The sequence below is a fragment of the Lissotriton helveticus genome, chromosome 3_1 (assembly GCF_964261635.1).
Source record: "Lissotriton helveticus chromosome 3_1, aLisHel1.1, whole genome shotgun sequence".
Lineage (NCBI taxonomy): Eukaryota > Metazoa > Chordata > Amphibia > Caudata > Salamandridae > Lissotriton > Lissotriton helveticus.
Window position 1 is genome coordinate 816,446,148 of NC_136061.1, and position 13,754 is coordinate 816,459,901.

The window sequence follows — 13,754 nt, forward strand, 5'->3', positions numbered from 1 at the left end:
TGGTGGTGGGTTGGTGGCTGATCCCGTTGCTTCCTAGCTTGAAGAGGCAGTAGGGGCAGGGGTCCATGGGTGCTCCTGACTGGATGGAGTTCATGATGGCTATTGTGTTCAGTATGGTGACCTGTTCCCATGCGGTGAGATGCTGGTTGGGGGTGGGTTCCATTGGAGTGAGGAGGTTGACGAGGTTGGTGGGTTGGGGCTTGAAATTCCTGTAGATGGTAGATATCTGTTAGTCGTTCGCTAGAGCGTTGCAGAGTTTATCTGAAAGAGGAGTCATGTTCTCGGCGGATGTTAGGCAAGAGAATTCTCTGATGATGGTGAAGAGTTTCTTAGTGTGGTTGATGCTTGCCTTGAGGCGGTCTGCAGGGGTGTCCTTTTTCACATCTTTGATTCATTGGTGGTATTTGTTGAGGGCTGACTTGAAGGTGAGTCGGTCTGTGGCATCTCTGCTGGGCGTGCTACCTTCTTTCCAGTTGTTTGCAACTGCATTTCATTGTACTGATTACTGGTCTTTACCAGCTGCCTTGTTTTCTGGATCTGCAGATTTTGGCTGGCCTAATGGGGCGACTCAGTCGGTGGCATTGGTAATCCAGGTGTTAAAGTACTTGACTGCTTGTTCCAGGTTGGTTGCGGCGTCCGGCTGGGTGATGTTAGGGCATCCATCCATTGGGTCTGTGCTACTTTGCTTCAGCTGCTAAAGCAGGTATTGGGTGGGATTGGTGGTGGTGTGCGGTGATCCCAGGATGGTGAAGTGGACAATGTAGTGGTTGGTTCAGGTGAGTTCTGTTGCATGGCTGTATTTGACTCATGTTGCTGGACATTAAGCTAGAATCCAGTGTGTGTCCTGCTTTATGTGCTGGGTCTGTAACCAGCTGGGTAAGGCCGATGTTGTGAATTTGTTCCAGGACGTTGGTGGAGTTAGTGTCTGTGGGGTCATCCAGGTGGAAGTTGAGGTCTCTGAAGTAGATGTAGTGCTTAGGATCTATGGCAAGTGGGGTGATTAAGTCTGCAATGGCATTGCCAAGGCCAGTGTGTGGTTCTAGGGGTCCGTAGGCGAGGGTGCCCTAGATGGTTGTTTTGTTGTATATAGAGTTGGATATTGAGGTGGTCCATGACAGGTGTGGTGTTATTTTCTGTGGTGGTGCAGTGGATTGTTTCTTTGTGGTTGATGACAATGCCCCCTCCAATGTTGTTGGTGCTGTCACATTGTGTCATCTTGTAGCCGTTTAATGTTGCAGTGGTGATGTCGGGGAGAGGAGGGGTTGAGCCCGGTCTATGCGATGAAGGTGACGTCGGGGTGAGGGTGGAGATGGTGTCCCGTACTTTGGTGGTGTGTTTGCAGAGAGATCTGGCATTGATCCTGAGGCATCAGAGTGGTTCAGGTGTGGTCTTGGTTGGTGGAATGGGAGTGGTGCTGGTTTCTGGAGGATGGGAGGTTCTACGTTGCAGGTGAAGAGACAGCGATGGCAGGTGTACGATCCTGCTGTAGAACAAGGCGATGTGAGGCAGTAGCTGTTGCAGTGTTTAGGGTTCAGGGCTCGGAGATCTGCAGTGGAGTACCTGTGGGTGCTGGGAGTACATATGGGTCCTGGCAGCACCAGGGTTCCTGGTGCTGGGCACAGGCCAGGCACGGTCCACGTGCAGCCGGGCTTGCAAACAGAACCAGAGTTCTGAGGTGGTGCCCCGGTGGTGCAGCCTTTCAAACCAGCACCACTGGACTGGATCAGGGACTACTGGAGTGCTCAATCATTTGAGTAGGGAAGGGGTTGACACCTTCCACTCACCCATCTTACTCCTTGACTGACAGGAGATCAGGGAGAGGTTCACTCTCTTCCTCTACTCCACTCCATCATCTGTCACCAACAGCATGGTGAACTCTGACCTCTCATAGTGGGGCTGCAGGTAATTGAAGTGGAGAACCTGTGGGGGTTTATGGGCTTCTGGAAGTCTTCCAGTTTGGTAGTCTCCCTCTTCCTCTCAATCGCCTCATAGGGCCCTGTCCAATGATCTTGGAGGGGCCTTGGCTCAAATCGCTCCATCGCCTAAACCTTCTGCCCAGACTAAAACTAAACCAAAGTGGCCTCTGGTCTACATTCTTGTAAGCTTTCTTCCAGAACTTCTGCATTTGGTTGCAGAGGGCTAGCAGGTAGCTAACCACGTTCTGAGGGGGATTCTTGGGAGCGTGCTCCTACCCCTCCTTCACCAAACCGAGAGATCCCTTTAAAGCGTAACCATAGAGGAGTTCCAAAGGGCTGAACGTAACTGCTTTTTGTGGTACCGCCCTGTATACAATGAATAGACAGGGCTACTTGTCAGTCATGAGCCCTGGTAGGCACATAATCATGCCTTTAAGGGTCTTGTTGAATCTCTCAACAAGCCCAGTAGTCCGGGGGTGGTAAGGTGTAGAGAAATTGTAGGTTACCCCACATTCCTCACACATGGTCTTCATGTACGCAAACAAGAAGTTGATGCCCCTGTCTGAGACCACTTCCTTGTGGAAACCCACTTGGGTGAAAATTCCCCTCAAGGCCTTATCTACTGCAGGTGCAGCTATGGTCCACAGAGGGATGGCCTCTGGGTACGTGTGGCATGGTTCAGCAAAACCATGATCAACCTGGTACTAAGGCAGTTTCGGGGTCCAAGGGCCCAACAATGTTGATGCTCACCCATTCAATGTAGGTACCAAAGACAGGCAGGGAAGCCTTAATCTTCTTCCCAACCTTCCCACTAGCTTGGCAAGTGAGGCAAGTCCTACAGAAAGCATCTGAGGCATTCCTCATCTAGGGCCAATAAAAGTAGGTGGCAAGCCTGTCAAAGCTCTTGTCCTGCCTACCCCATGAGCCAGACCCAGTAGTAAGGCCTTGTAGCAATGGGGGACCACCAGCACATGTGGTGCTCATGCGTAGGTGCCTTAGGATCACTGTAAAGGAGTTTGTTATCTCAGTAGATCATGTGATGTCCAGAGAAGTCATCAGCTGCCTGGGCTTCAGTCTGCCACCTCAGCCACTACACGGTTAGGCACTCTCTTTGCGCCTTGCAGAACTCTTCTCTGGAGGGCCAACTGTAATCTTACCACCCAGCAAGCTTGGGTAGGTCACCTAGAGAGACAATGTACTCTCTGGTGCCTCCTCCAGTGCCCCATCCACTGGCACTACAGGAACTTCATTGGCAGATTTCCCTTGTCTCTTCCTGCTCCAATTCTTTGCAGCTGCCTGGGCCATTATTCCGGGCTCCATGTTCTCTTGACTCTCCAATCGGACAGCCTTGAACTGAGTGGTTGTACAGACCCACTCTGGCAACCCCATCATTTCCAGGTACAACTTGAACTCCACTTCCTTCCACACAGTGTGCTCCAAGGAATTCCATTGCAAAAAATCCATAGGCATGGCAAGGCACAAAGCTACCTTAAGAGAACTTGAGTCTCTTTCTTCCCCATTCGAAGGGAACCAGTGCCACTGGGTAGTGACTCTCACGGTTTTCTGGTACTACAATCTGGGGAAATGTATTTGGTATAACCTGCTCTGAGGACACCAGATGACATCTTCCAGTAGTTCTACTGACTCCTCTGTCTCTAAGAGCCTCCACTCTCTGCCCATTATTGGTGACCCACTGCCTAGACTTGGAAGCATTGGCAGACATGTGGGCCTTATGTATCATCTTTCCATCACCCAGGTACACTAAATTAATCTCAGATGCCACCCCTTACACTGACTGGGATAAACTCCTCCTCAAGTACTACACTGGATTACCTCTGGGGCTCCTCAAAACTGAGGGACTGTGCCCTCTTGGAGCACTAAGCATCTCCTTGATGTACCCATAGTGATAGCACTAATAGCACTTAGGGACAGACTTCCCAGTATTTTTGTCCACAAAACCTTTCTTTTGGTGGCCAGATTGGGAATGGGACCCTTTCCCCTGTCAACTACTGTGCATCCTTGTGAGAACTCCTTTTTGTTTTTATCTCCCCCCCCCTCTCCTTTTGGCAGCAATCCTGACCACCCTTTTGTGATTCCCCACAGATGCCTTTTTAGACATCCAGGTACTGACCCAGATGTCAGCCTCCTCAGCAAGATTCTTGGGGTCAATCAGCTTGCTATCCACCAGGTGTGGGTGCAGCTCTTTAAAACAAATATTGAGCATGGGCTCCCTCAGAATTAGATTATATAGCTCATCAAAATCATTAACGGTGCTGCCCCTCACTTAACCATTCAGTGTCATACTAGAGTAATCTATGAAGTTTACCCACGACAGGTTTGTGGTTCTCCCTGAAACTCGGGTGGTATTTCTTAGGGGTCATTCCAAATTTAGCAGCAATAATGACTTTCATGGGGTCATACTTGGTGTGGTCATCTACTGCTAGAGTGAGTAGTGTATCCATCCCCGCTGTAGGCATATGTTTCCACAAGCCATCCCCCAGTGCTCCTCTGTGATCTTGTGCACCCTCAGGGCCACCTTATATGCAGCAAACCACTTGTCAATATCATCCCCCACAACATAGTTGGGCACCAGGTCTTTGGGTATGAGGACCTTCTTGTCATACTCAGACACTATGGGGAAGCTGCCACCATTGCTTTAATCTCCAGTTCTTTCAGACTCTTCTCATGCTCCAGCAGCATACTCTTTTGTGCCAAGGCTGTCTCAACCTTCTTCCCCTGTACCTGTAGTCTCATTATCAGCAGCAGCATGAGCTGCCATTCTGACTTTCTCTGGGGACTAGCCCTTTGGAGATACACTACTTCCTGTCCTCAAACTGAGCTCTCTCTGTGAATTGAGTTCTTCCCTGCACTAGGAGCTCCTGCTCAGGACACACAGCCAGGTCATCCTCCACTCCAAAATCAAGTTCCCTCTCATCAGGATCCTGCACTTTAGGATCCTCATTCTCAGATTTTTCAAGCTTGGATTGCATTTTAGTGTTTTCCTCATGGGCACAGAGGGCTATCTGAAGGTTCGGCTTTATGGCCTTTATTCCTACATGTAGCCCACTCTCTTTGCTGAGTTTCTACAAGCAACCCTGCTGAGGTTACCCGCTCTAAGCCGATCCATTTCCATGGTATGAGCAGAGGTAGAGAACTTAAACTTAGAAAATAAGAAAAATAGCCAATCCGAAAAGTGTGGAAAATTAAAAAAGCTCGTATTGATTTTATTTTTTTTATATGGGTTGGTAGTGTAACACAGAATTACTGTATGACACTACACGACACAAGTCCAAAGCCTCACCACTGATCACCAGTGTAAGAAATTGGGTTGTTGGTGAGAGGGATAAAATCCTACCTTTACCCCAAAATTCCCCAAGTTAACCTGTGCTCAAACCCCTATTAGCCTTGAATCTCTAGTCAGGAAGCTAGCCAACTAGCCTTTGGAGCCTCTCTGGGGGTCTTGTAGTCAACAGATGCATGTCCAGTCTTTCTCACACAGGCATCGTGGCAGCAAGTCAGCACGGAAAGGCAGCACAGCAGCAGAGTGGTAGTGCTTCCAGCAGTACAGCAGTCCTTCTTACTGGCAGAGTTTCTACAGTTCCAGTAGTGTATGGAAGAGTGGGTGCCTGAAGTTCAATATTTATACCTGGCCCTTCCTTTAAAGTAGGAGAAGCTTCTAGAGGTTTCCCTTTGAAGTGCACAGGCTTGCTGCCTACCCTGCCCTGGCTCCAGACCAACTACAGGGGGTATGCAGCCTTTTGTGTGGAGGCAAGAAACAGCCTATTCAAGTATAAGTTTTTCTGTGTCTAGCTTATCTCTCCTACCCTACCAGTGATGGCCCATCCAGAAACTCATAAGCTATTTTGTGTATGGCTGTCTGACAGGAATACACCAATCCCAACTGTCAGCTACACCCAGTCATGTGAACCAGAGACAGGCGGCTTCATACACTAAATGGTTAAGGCACGAAAATGACAACTTTCCAAAATTACATTTTTAAAAGTGTAATTTACAATCCGACTTCACCATAAGAGAGGATTTTTCAGTACAATTCCAAAGACACCAACCATGAACTGGGTACCTGTTCCCATTTAGAAAAACAGCTTATTAAGTGTAATAAAGGAACTCCAATGTTATCCTATGGAAGGCCTTGCAGGAGTGAAAAACTAACTGAAGAGTTTTTCACTACCAGGACATGTAAAATATAAAAGTACATTTCTACCTTTTTAAGTACACTGCACTCTGCCCTCTGGGCTGTTTAGTGTCTCCCGTAGGGGTGAATTACATGTATTAAAAGAAGGTTTGGGCCTGGTAAAAAGGGTTACAATGCCACATCAACAAGGCAGTTTAAGATGGCACACCCAGGGTACAATGGCAGGCCTGAGACATGTTTGAAGGGCTATTAAAGTGGGTGGCACAACAAGTGCTGCAGGCCCACTAGTAGCATTTCATTACAGGCCCCGGGTACATACAGTGCCACTTTACTAGGGACTTATAAGTAAATTAAATAGGTCAATTGAGGATAAACTAATGTTACCACATTGTAAGGAGCGAGCACATACACTTTACCACTGGTTCACAGTTGTAAAGTGTGCAGAGTCCTAAGGCCAGGAAAAAATGAAATCAGCAAAAATAGTAATGGTGAAGTCAAAGAAAAAGTTTGGAGGAAGATCACCCTAAGGCTGGCTGGTATGAAAATGTACTTGGGGGCTCTATTGACACAGCGGAGTTCCCAATAAACCATACATGTGCAGATCTTACTAAGACTACAACGGCTGTTTTGTGGGAATATCACAGAAGAAGTGCCGGAATGCCACACAAAACATGTACATATGCACCGTAAGAAGTAAATTATTGCCATAGCAGAATCGTAGGTACAACACGTATGATGTGTTATCTAAACCAATACAATGAGACGTATTGGCCTTGTAAAAGTTCAGGAATGCTCCCTCGAAGGTGTGAGAAAGCCCTATCAGCGGCCTATAAGTACTCAAAGGTAAAGTCACGCCCTCTTTGAGGTGAGGGAATGCCATGGACCGCAGGGGGTGACACAGAACTGAGGCCAAGCTGAGTGAGAAGCAAAAATCCTCTTCCTCAAATGCTGCCTCATGAGTGTGAAAATGACTGCATCAGAAGTGCAGGTATCCCCAACAGAGATATAGGCTCAAGCAGTCAATAGTGGTGGGCTAACACATTAAAACTATAGAAATATTCCAGTGATATTAAAAGAATACACATAAACAATGTTAGCAACATTGCTAGCTGCAATGTAGCAATACCATACAGCAGTGTTAAAAATTCTTTTACCTGTAAAAATAAAGCCATAACCATGTAAGGCACCAAAACAGATATTTTAGGAATACCCTGTGTCAACAGAAATACAGTCGTAATCCCACGCCCCATCCCTGAAGGGTAGAAATACTCCATTGGCACTGAGCAAGCCACCCACAGTTAGCTATTGAAGTGTCAGGAGGTTTATTAGATTAACCTAGATAAAACTCTGAGGTAAGCCATAAGCAGAGAATATATACCCATCAGCAGTGCAGGAATCTACAGTCGACAAATAAAGACGTCTCATCAACAACAAATAGTCCTTTCATCAAGTGTATTTTGGATACATTTGTTTTCTGAATGCACCGTCTACTCTAAGTAGTGGATGGTTCCTTTTAAAAATAAGCAATAGGTCTCGCCTATTTGAGAGTATTGTCTTTGCCAGTGTCATTTAGCCATTTTGTACAGCAGCATTGCTGGTGTCCTGCATGGCTAAAACTTAGTGGCATAGGTTGGAAAGGTGTACAGTACCACAGAGTGGAGAGACTTAGAGTAGAGGGGCATAGAGTTTAGGGGTGTAGAGAGGAGTGGCTATAGGTACCGTTATAGGTACCGTTTTTCATGCAGAATGTTACTAATAACATATTACATTTCAAACAAACACCAGTTGCATAATCAAAGCAAAGGTTTGTAATAGATAGATTTGGGATGTTGAACCTGTCTCTTTTTCCAAGGTTATCACCAAACGTTTTGCCTTCTACCTCTTATTTTTTTCTGACCTGTTTTTGTTGGCTTTATAACTCTAGGCACTTTACCACTGCTAACCAGTGCCAAAATGCATATGCTCTATGTCTAAAATATATTGGTGATTGGTTTATCCATGATTGGAATGTTTTATTTACTAGTAAGTCCCTAGAAAAGTGTACTAGATGTGCCCCTGCCCTGTAGATCAAATGCTACTAGTGTGCCTGCATCACTGATCGTGCCGCCCAACCGCAGTGTGTGTGAGTGCCGTTTTAAACTGCAATTTTGACCCAGCAATTGCACCACTTGCCAGATCCAAACGTTCCCTTTTACTACATATGCCACCCCTAAGGTAGGCCCCAGGCAGCCCCACGGGCAGGGTGCAGTGTTTTTAAATGGTAGGACATGCACTTGTTTGTTTTACATGTCCTAATAGTGAAGTACTGCTAATTTCATTTTTCACTATTGCAAGGACTAGCTCTCCCATATGGTAACATGGGGATTCCCTTGAAATATCTTTTAAGTATAATTTCCCATTGGGAGCAGATTTGGGGTCTCTGAATTCACAATTGAAAAAAAACCTCTATTGGTGAAGTTGGTTTTTAAATTGCATGTTTGAACATGCCACTTTTAGAAAGTGGGCATTTCCTTGTTTAACCATTCTGTGCCTATGCCTGTCTGTAGAACACACATCTGGTAGTATTAATGAATAACGTGACTTGTTGCGCAAAACTAGTTTGGGCATTTTACGCTTCCCCTTCCACCAATACCAAATAGCCTGCATGGCAAACCAGTCACACCGCATTGGTATCTTTATGTTTCAATGAACCTTGTTCCATTCTACGAGTTGATTAAGTCCGAGCTGTTCGCTTTTTGCTTGATAAATCCATCTGGCCTCTTAGACTGCACAACGTCTAAAGAATAAAGTGACTAATGACGTGCATCTCTAACTTTATAGTATATCTATTATTTGTTTGGTTTGGTTCTCTCTTTTTCATTGCACTAAATTGCACTTACATTACATTTTTGTTTGGACACTTTTCTTTCAAGGTTTGATGACCGCCTATGATGATAACAGGGCTACACTGGTGAGTACCAACCAGTGAATCCCGTTGGTGGTGCGCCCGTGATGGGTCATCTTTCCCGTTTCACACTTTTTTAGGCACAGAAAGGCTTCACTGTTGCTGTTTTGACTGTCACTAGGGGATGGTGTTGTGTTTTAAAGTAGGCCTGGAAATAGTGCACTCTCTACCCCGATTAATATTAAATGTGGGGAGATAAAATAACAGATTGATTCTGATAAGATGTGCACATATTGAAATACGAACAGGTCCAGAAGGACCCTTGGAATTGTAACCTCGTGATCTTAAGGCAAAACTCCACTCATTGACTCTCAGCGCCTGCTTTCTTGGCGCATCACTGCAAATTATCGACGCATTACCACTGCCTGCATCGAAGCATGGTTCCCGCTGGAAGCATCGACCATGGCATGCCATCGCAGCACATCAGAAAAATTGCAGCAGGTTGAGTCCCGAGCACTGTATCATTAATATCTGTGGCATCGGCTCTGACGCATCACCTTCAAAATCAATGCAGCACCTGCATCGCTTCTGTCGCATCACATTGTCCTTCGACACCAACTCTTCATCGATACCGCAGTAAGGAACCAAGGCCATGTTTCCAGAAACTGACGCATCACCTCCCCTGCCAGTAAGAAACTGACGCATCACCTCGCCTGCCTAGCAGTAAGGAACTGACGCATTACCTCCCCTGTGGAGCAAGGTACCAACGCATCGCTTGGCTTTTCTGGCTCCTCACCACCCCTGCGCTTTGACCAACTTCAATTTTTGACGCATCGAAGATACTTTGTGCTAAAACGAATGTATCCATTGATTTCTGAGGCCTAAACTTACTTATTCTTTTAGGTTTAAAGTATTTTATTAGAGTTTCTGCAACAAGAAAAACAATAATACATACAAAGGAATACAGACATCATGAAAGTATACTGCAAAGACTCTCCCCAAGAACCCCATCAGTATCCGGAGAGGACTAGCCAGGCGAGTGTAGAGCCCCAATAAGAGCGTGAGCGCCATGATGCACTTGTTCCAAAACTAGAACACCCCCCCCAACTCCCACCCCTCCCCATCCCAACTCCCCCCCACCCCCCTGTGCCTGAGCTAATGTCCAGCAACACCCTCACTTCCAGAAAGGAACCCCGTGCCCTCCCCTCCTCCCCCCCCACCCATTAGGAAATCGGGGTGGTCAGCCGCAGCAGTCGGAGATAACGTGGACAGGTGATCTCTTTGAATTCTGATTGCAATAGGACACCAAAAGGCTGCCACAGGTCATCAAATCTGTCTACCTCCCCCGCCACCGTGAGGGACATCTTCTCCATCCCTAGAACATGCCACAACCTGTGTAACCAGCCCGTGGTTGTGGGAAGCGTGGTGGTACGCCAATATATAAGGATGTTCTGGATCGCCGACCCCAGAGCGATCGCTATCTGTCTGCCCCTCCTAGAGCGCAGTGGGTACATCAGGCCATTGGGTAACCCTAGCAAAACATAGGCAGGAAGGCGCGGCAATTCTATGTCAAAGCACTGATCTATATCATCCAGGACCTCCCGCCAATACGGACCCAGCAACGGACAATCCCATAAAATGTGCGAGAGTGTTCCCGTCTGCCCACATTCGCGCCAGCAGGTGTCCTGTATGTGGTGGTTCATGTCGTGCAGCCTCTGAGGCGTATAGTACCAGTACGTAGATATCTTCGTAAAAGTCTCCGTGAGCCCAGTGTGGTAGGCCGAGTGCCGAGCTCGATACGAAATGTCGTCCCATTCCTTGTGACTCAGCGTCCTCCCCAGCTCCCGCTCCCAGCGCGCCCTCCCGGGGCTATAAAAGTGATGGGGGGGGGGGCTGTAGTAGCCGGTAAAGATCCGAGATAAGCTTGGCGTCGGAGGAGCGCGTCGCGAGCCACAGCTCGTATGGGGTAAGTTTCCGATCAGCCAGATCTCGCACCTGCGGCTGTAACGCCCAGTGGCGAACCTGCAGATATCGCATACGCTCCGTCTCGGGCAAGTGGTATTCCCTGCACAAGTCAGTGAACGACACAGCACCCTCCGGGCCATAAATATGAACCAAAGCACAGCACCTGGCCGTCTGCCAGAGCGAAAAAGCTCCAGGCTCTGTTCCAGGCCGGAAGTCAGGATTCCCCGCCAAGGGAGTAAGCGGCGACGGGAAGGTGGTAAGTTCATGTCGAGTGCACACGGCATCCCAAACGCGGAGCGTGGCCTGCGTGACAAAGGACGCATACAGATTGGGGGGCCTGTGACTCCTGCGAAGGAAAGGTATCTCCTGCAGAGTCCTGCCCGCCACCGCCTGATCCTGAAACAGCCAGTGTCTGTCCGACTCCCATTTACTCCATTCAACCAAGTAGCGCAACTGCGCCGCCTGGAAGTACTTGTGTAAGTCCGGGATGCCGAGGCCCCCGGACTCGGGTGCCAGTGTGGAGAGGGCTCTACGGAGTCTAGGTTTACGACCCTGCCAAACAAATCGAGCGATATCAGCCTGAGTCTGTCGTATCCATCCCTTCGGAGGCTGTAAAGGCAAAGCACGGAACAGATACAGCACCTGCGGCAAGAGAGTCATTTTCACTGCAGCAATGCGTCCCAACAGTGATAGCGTACCTTTGCTCCACCGGAGCAACTCTTCCTTCAGTTTGGTCCCTAAGGCCGCATAGTTAGCCGTAACCATGGCAGGCAGGGATGGTGCCAGCAGTACCCCCAGGTATGGGATCAGATCTCTAGACCATTGCAAGGGGAAGCGGTTCTGCAGCTCCAACCTGGTAGCCGAGGCGAGCGAGATGTCAAGGGCCGCCGATTTCTTTATATTCATTTTGAACCCCGCCACAGCCGCAAAAGCGTCCAACTCTGCGAGGCAGGCAGGGAGCGCCTCCTTCGGGTTGTCGAGCATAAAGATCACGTCATCCGCATAGAGGCTGATCGTGTGGATGTAGCCGCCCATCTTGACACCCGTCACTTCTGGGTTACTTCTAATCCTCTGGGCAAAAGGCTCCATGTACAGAGCGAAGAGCAGTGGGGACAGGGGGCACCCCTGCCTAGTACCCCGTTCAATCGCGAATTGGCCCGAATTGCAACCATTGACCCTCACCGTCGCAGTGGGAAACTTGTAACAGTTAAGTATTAGGGTGCGAAACTTCTCGCCCAACCCCAGCTTACAGAGAACCTTCTCGAGGTAGGGCCAATGCACCCGATCGAACGCCTTTTCGGCGTCCACCGAAAGCAGCATATGCTCCCCGGGGATCCGAGAGGTCTTCTCCAGAACGTGGACCACCCGTTTGGTGTTGTCCACTGTCTGCCGGCCCGGTACAAACCCGGCCTGATCCGGATCCACCAACCCCGGCAGATGAGGCGCCAAACGTGCGGCCAGGATCCCGGTGTAAAGCTTAAGGTCTACATTGAGCAGCGAGATCGGTCTATAGGAGGCACATTCGGTGCGGGGCTTTCCCGGTTTGGGAATAACCGACACCGTCGCCCTCAGTAGATCCGGGGGGATGGCCCCAGACTCCGCGAAGGAGTTAAAGAGTCGTGTCAGCAGCGGGGCCAGTTCCAGGCAGAATGTTTTGTAGAAGAGTGGAGTATAACCGTCGGGCCCTGGGGCTTTCCCAAGCTTGAGTCGGGAGATAGCCCCAATCACTTCTTCCGGGCGGATATCCCGGTCCAGGTACTCAGCCTGTTCCGGTGTGAGTACCGGGAGGTCGACCGATGTGAGGTAATCAGCCTCTGCCGAGGCCGATGGGGGCTCGCCAGCGTAGAGGTCCGCATAGTATCGGCGGAAGCCTTCCGCTATCTGGTCGTCCTCCGTGACCAACCCGCCTCCGGGGACGGACAGGCCCTCGACCTTCTGGCGTTGGTGTCGTACCCGCAGTTTATTCGCTAGCAACCGGCCGCAACGGTCACCGCCAGTATAGTATGCGTGCTTCAGGCGCAGCGCCGCATATTCCGCCCTGTCCATGTCCAGTGCGGCGAGAAGCTTCCGCGCCGCCAAGAGCCGCCTCCAGACTCTGGGGGCCCCTGTCCTTTGGTGTACCTGTTCTAGCTCTCGAACCGTACCTGTAAGTTCGTCCCTCTTCCGCTGTCTATCCCTGTTCTCCGCCGAGGAGATGGAAATGAACTCTCCCCGCAGCACCGCCTTCAGGGCTGACCACTGCGTCGCCCGGGTGGTATCGTCGTTCTCGTTGTGCTCCCGGAACCCAGCAATTGCGGCCCGGATCCGCGACAGTACCTCCCGTCGGTGTAACAGAGTGTCTCGGAGGCGCCAGACCCCGCGTCTCGGGGATATCGGCGGCAACTGGAAGCATCCCGACACCGGAGCATGGTCCGACAACGTGAGGACCCCTATGTCAGATGCCGTCGCAAGTGCGGCCAACGGCCCCGTCACCAGGAGGTAGTCCAGCCTGGCGTAAGTCCTATGTGCGTGGGAGTAATAGGAATAGGCCCTCGAGGCGGGATGTAATTGTCTCCAAAGATCGTGCATGTCAAGGTCTCCTAAGTGTGAGGCACTAAGCTGTGAAATTTCCCCAGTCTGTGGATGGCGCTGCGCGGATCTGTCTAAAGATGAATTGAAGACCATATTCAGGTCACCACCAATGAGTATATGCCTATCTGGGGTAGTCGCAATGTCGGCTAGAGCAGACTGCAGAAACAAGTCCTGGCGATCATTAGTACTATACACAGAACCCACCGTGAAAGGGAAACCCCCTAACCTAAATCTGTATGCCAGGAGCCTCCCCTTCTGCTCCGCC